Below are 6,558 nucleotides of genomic sequence, written 5' to 3'. Positions count from 1 at the left end.
CCCCTCGTCAACAAGTTGGTTAAGTAAATAATACCCTCACGGGAAAATCGATATCTCTCTATGAGCACACTGTCGCGCTGAGCTAAAGGATCCTGTCTATCCCGCAATATATGCTGAATTCTGAAAACTCTCCTTATCAATCTTGCACCTTCCGCAATGGGTTGCTCGCATAAACGGACAGGATATGACTGCGACAGACTTCCCAAATCCACCTTCGCTTTTATAGCCGTGGTCTCTCATCTTGATTACACGAAGTAATTTACAATTACTACTCTGAAATATGAATTACATCTGTAATAATCACATACATGTAATAGAATGTTAATAGTTCATTTCCCTTTTTTAGGAAATGACCTGTATGTATCTGTGTGACATCAATAAAAGGATCAAGTGCTGCATTATCTTTAGTTACATTGATGTTATTTATTTATGGTGAACCAGTGGAAAAATATCGCTGTTGCTTTCGTATAAATGAAGCGGACATACCTGCGTGGCCGCGATCTAATCCTGTTTACATAAAGTAAACCTGCTCCCGAGCAGGTTTACGCTTACGGCTCTGTTGCTATGACAGCAAGTCCCGGATGGGCTTCGGGGAACCGAACGATCCAGGATCACGCGAAATCGTCAACAATCTAATCCAGCTAACTCACTTAGCGCGGTACGAAGCACAGGCCCCTGGACACTAAACACGGACACACAGGTGAGCTGCTTCCTGGAAGGAGGCGGGGCTCCACCTGAAACTCAGCACAGGTGGGAGGGGCTCAGCTCTGTGTGTGCTGATGTGTTAACTTTAAAAATATGCCGTCTGACTGCTCAGACTGAGTCAGAGTAAAGTTCACATGCTGACGTGTGGAGACATGAAACCTTGTTGTAGCTGCAGGTGTGAACACACTGATCCCAGATCAGCTCTGCTGTATTTGTAACATGAACATTTCTGCTGCAAAGCTTCAAATGTTCAGCATGTTTCTCTGTTTCCAGTCTATAGATCCAGTCACACTTTCTACCTTCACCTGTGCAGTAAAGACTGAGAGCAGAGCTGAAACCAAGCGTCCAATCAGTGAGCAGCATCAACACCTGAGCTTCATTCAGACTCTGTTATTGAAGATGTTGTTGGTACAAAGTTCATCTGCTGCTCACATGAATCCATGAAAGATTTATTTCACTGAATGTTTCTTCAAAGCTCATTTCAACCTGTTGAAGTCATGAATGAAAGTGCAGACTGAGAGTGGATCACATGATGTTTGAGGTGTGTCATGTGACATGTTCAGTATTGTCACACATGTCTAGATTGTCCCTGATATCATAACTGCTCAAACACTGATGATTATATTTGAAGAATTATTCCTGATGGCAGCAAAGTTTGAATGGAGCTCTCTGTCTGTGCTGATTTGTCGCCCTCTGGAGGTCAAAGCACAAACTGCATGATGTCACTGTAACCACCACAGTGACAGGAAGTGTTTTTATGACTGAAACACTGAAATGATGCTAACGGCTGTCGTTAGGCTCACTGACAGCAGTGCTGATGTGTTCATGTCAAACACTGGCTCAGGTCAGACTCCTTCATCCTTCTCCAGCGTGAGGCCGCCCTCAGACCCACAGGAGCTCTGACCTTTGACCTCCTGACCCTAACCATTTTAGTCTTGTTGCATCTTTAAATGCAAATCCATCCAAACTGTAGCCGAGCAAAAGAAGCTGGAAGTTGTTCTATGAATGATGTTGTTGAAGGAGCTTGGAAAGAAAAGCGTCTGGACTTCTTTAAGTTGCTTGAAGAGGGACATGGACGTCTTAACGCCCACTCACATCCTGGGACATTTGATCACAGGAAATCACATGATAGCGTGGGGCTAGATCTCACAATGGGTTCACCCAAGACACGAGTAGTTCTTTATGTTTCTCGTGCACGGGAGAGAACTGGACCAATGCCGTTCCTTCGCTTGACCACAGTCGCTCTCGTCCGTTCCCTCGTAACACTGTTCTTTTATTGAGGTTACATGAATATACATAGGTTCATTAACATACACGTGAACAAAGGTACCAGTCTGTATGTTATGTAGGTGTGTGTGTGTGTGTGTGTGTGACCCCATAAACGACTTCCCTAAACCTGCTGGTCTGGAAGTCCAGCAGTTCATCTAAACAAAAGGCACTTAGACTAAAACAGACATCCTACCACAAAACAATAAGAAGGTAGCACCTCTCCCATGATCCCAGGACGTGGGTGTGAATGCCAGAACACTCTGGAGTCACACAAAGTCTTTAAAGACTACTATCATTACACAATTGGTTCTACACCTCTGAGCATATATGGTTAGATATTCCCCAATAACAATGACAATGATAAAATATAAATCCAACAATGGTTTTCAGGGTTTTTATCCTTAACTTCGTTTCCCTGGGTCTTTTCCCGTGTTGTAGTCGTGTGTCTTATTTTGAAAGAAATGTTTACGCGTTACCATAGCGACCAGAGAGCATTAAGGGTGCAGACAGGTGCATCCAACAACATTTTATTTTCCCTTATTTGATTTATGGACCTAACTGTATGAACTGGACTTTGGCTTTAATGCTGCTCCTCTTCATCATTGCTGTGTTGCATTTCCATCATTCTGCTGCTGGATTCACTGCAGGCTTTAACAAACACTCCTTTGGGTCCAGGCCCAGCCACGTGTTTGTAAGCTGCTGTGCTCCTCACAAATAAAGCCTGAAGCAGCTCAGACTGTTAGAAGCAGCACTGAGCCCTGTTACAGTTATAGTGTTAGAGCAACGGCTGCAGCCTACAGCATTTAAACTAGCTGACAGTAAACACATCAGTCCAGATGTTACCACATTACTTTGTGATGCTGAGAGTTAAAGGAGACTGGCTGATTAAAATCCCATTCCTTACATCACCGTCCTCTGCTCTGACTGCTTTCATTTAATCACAATCAGAATACTTTTTTGATCCCCAGGGGAAATTATTTAGGTTACAGTGCTGCAGCACAAACAGGAACAAAGACACAACACACTAAGTAAGAAATAGCACAACATACACAATATATACATGCATACATATGAGTCACTTATAAGTAACATGTGAGTGCTGGGGTCTATGACAGCAGGCAGGTCTGTATTTATGTCCAGGCTGACATGAACAGCTAGTAGTTCAGGGTTCAACACTCAGGAAAGTGTGTGACCTTCCACACTGACAGAAGATGCTAAACATGACTTTAAACTGTTGTTTGTTAAAGCCTCACAGATCTGAGAGCAGGGCTCAGTGGGTACATGAGCCTTTATACATGAAGGCTTTCTGTTTCCAGGAGAGGAAACATGTGATCCAGCTGTGTTTGGTCACATGGATCTGCTCTGCATGGATCACCTGACTAAAACATGTTGTTATTATTGTTCTTACAGTCTTAAATCGGTACATCAGGCGGGTCACATGACACCCGGGGGTGACAGCAGCATCTTTCCTCTTTAGAAAGCTGCTCTCTGTCCCAGGAGCTGTTGTCACAGTAACAGCAGGAACAGGAAGTCACATGCTCTCTGCTCTGTGATTGGCTGCTTCTTATCTCAGCTTCCTGCAGAGGGTGGGGTCTGCTGATAACGCACACCAACAGAAGTGTGACTTTCACTTCCTGTTTATTGCTGTTGTTCTTAAAGCTCTCAGGCGATGCTGCAGCGCCCCCTGCTGACACAAACTCCTCCCTCTGTCTCAGAGGTCACAGGTCAGCCTGCTGCAGAGGGTCTGCCTGTTCATGGACTTCCTGTTACAGAGACGGGTCTCAGCGTCAACACTAGTTTCTGATTGGACGGTGTGGAAAATGTTACGAGTTCAAAATATTGGGGATGGAGACAAGAGAAAAACCACAATAACAACACTGGTCCGGTCGGGTTGAGTCAAACGATGATTTTAATGATCACACACGTGGGAGATGGACACTGATGCAGACAGCCTCTGATCTCAAAATGGTGGAGTATTGATCAAACTCTTATAGCCTCTGGTGCCCCCACCTTATCATAAAAGCCTAAACATTCACATGCTTTCTCTCACACAGCGCCTAAGCTACGACCTTGGCTCCCTGTTTATCTGCTCCTGCTGAGATGGGGCAGAAAACTCCAGCATGTTCTCTTCTAATCAGACAAATAAGGCGATGACTTTCTGCAAACAGTATTTCTTATAACTCAGCAGTATAATGCATCATAAACAATATCATTCATTCACAATAAATCAGCAGTTTAATATAATGCACATCAGTTTAACTAATGCAATAGTTATCAGCTTCTTCTAATTCAGGAGAATAATGCAAACTAAAACTACATAATAATTCACAATCTTTAATTAGGGGTATAACATGGCATAAAATAATATTATAATCTAACAAAACCCAGCTTCCTCCAGCCGAGTGATGTGTGGATTCATCACTCTCTGTGGATCAGTGTAAGTCTGTGTGTGGGTCAGCTGCAGGACTTGTTTGACCTTTGACCCTGGCAGACAGAGCTGGTTACTGCTGTGTGACTCCTGCCGTCGCTCCACTTTAAATTTTACTTAAAATAAGTCCTGACATGGCCCCGCCCCCTCTGACCTGCTGCTCCTGGATGTGCTGAGGACACAGCGGAGGCTCAGAGGGGGCGGGGCTTTTCCCGTGGCGGTAACCAAACTGCATTAGGTCACTGCACTGCCAGTGTTTAACCACACCTCTTCTGACTGACCTTTGACCTCTGACATGTTGATTCGATCCTTATTTAATGACGTCTTTTATCTAGTGATTTAATTCTGTGTATTTATATGTGATGGTGTTCCTGAGTTCAGCCTCAGCTGATATCCACAGACGCTCCTATTGGCTGGTTTTAAAAACACATTTTTCCATTAAAGAGACTCTTTTAAAAACACGTCTGCCTGAAATTCACATTTCATTTATTTTGGGGGATTTTAACAGAGAGATAGAACTTTATGAATCCCTCATGTTTATCCTCCAGGACATCCAGTTTGTAGAAGCAGAACACGGACAAATTTTTACACAGCACAGAATTAGGATATCAAATAAAGGGGAATAAGAGAATATGAATATAAGCATAAATATGTACATATATACACAGACCTCACACAGAGACAGCAGCTACACTGTGTGTGGATGTGATCCACAGTCACAGCTGTGGGTTTCAGTCAGTGTGTCTCTAACTTCATGGTCACATTTCAAAGCTTATTGGAGCCAGAAGATGTTCAAGTAAAAGATTTATTGCTGTACTCGTCTACCAGGATAACAGGAGGTTCATAAAGCTGTGTAATACTTCAGCTTTACATCATGCAGTAGTAGTTTATTAAACCCCCCAAAATATGACTATCCAGAGTTGGGACCAGGAAGCAGAGTCGCAGTCTTACACGCCTCTCTGCAGCTTCTCTCCTCCTGCTACCCCCCAAAAACCCGTCTCCATAGAGACTGTGTCAGCTCCCAAACAGACAAAAAACAAACTAAAAACCAGCAACAAACAACTTAAACATAAACAGTCACAAAGAAAGAACAATACAGTATCCACATCTGAACCAAAGAGTAAAACAGTGAAATGTGGATTATTAAACATTAGGTCTCTCTCCTCCAAGTCTCTGTTAGTACATGTTAGTAAAAACATTTCTGCATTTTACCCATATTTTATTTTGAACTCAAAATCAAAGATTCCAGATTCTCCTACATGTTGGTTTTGAATCAGATAGGACGACAGATTTCAGGTGGCCCTGTGTCTTTCTCTATTACATTTGCCACTGTGTAACTCAAAGTTATTTAAGGACTAGTTTATTTCAATGGATGAGTTTACTGACTGACGCGCAGAAGAAATAGTTCTTTATGGAGCCTAGATGGTGTGAATGATGAGACCAAAGACTGCAATATCTTGTACCAAAAATATATTGAATAAATGGAGGAAAGGGGAAATGGAACAAAATAATTAACACAACACACAACATAAATGCCCACAATTAAATAATAAATCAATGCTGTGATCTTTCTGTGCAAAAGTCCTTTTTGGTCCTCTTCTTTTTAAAGTTCACTTTTAAGGTATTCCTCCTTAGAGTCCAGCTTCATACAAATGGGGAAATATGTCCGTAATCCAAAGACGGCTAAGTGGGGGAAAGAGGGGAAACAAAGAATGGTCCTACCGGCTCGCCACTTCAATATGAAGAAGATTAATTCAAAGGGAGGGAACAAAACCTGACCTGTAGGTCAGAAAAACGTCCATTAGCACATCAAGTTCGATTCAGATTATCGGTAAACAAATATATTTTTCTGCAAGCCTATGTAACAATGCAAATCATCATCAACCAATGTACAACAGTTAAATTATTAATTATCTTGGCTATGTAGCTTAATCTATACAGTCCAGTAGCGTTCGCTACAAACAATACAAAAACAACAATAAAGGAAAACAGCTGTCTAACAGACAGCATAGCCGAATTCAAGGCAACACATAACAATAATCATTCAATCGCACTTTGTTTCAAAGTAAGCCCATTAAAATGCTTAAGTAAATAAAAGTGTTCAAAAACAGCGGTTTTTGAGCCGGAGTTCTGCTCGCGGTGGGAACGCCGCCGCA

The sequence above is a fragment of the Mchenga conophoros genome, linkage group LG3 (genome assembly GCF_057382185.1).
Source record: "Mchenga conophoros isolate Kocher_MC1m ecotype Shallow Benthic linkage group LG3, M_conophoros_male_GT1.1, whole genome shotgun sequence".
Lineage (NCBI taxonomy): Eukaryota > Metazoa > Chordata > Actinopteri > Cichliformes > Cichlidae > Mchenga > Mchenga conophoros.
The sequence above is the reverse complement of the archived record's forward strand: the minus strand, read 5'-3'. Positions refer to the sequence as shown.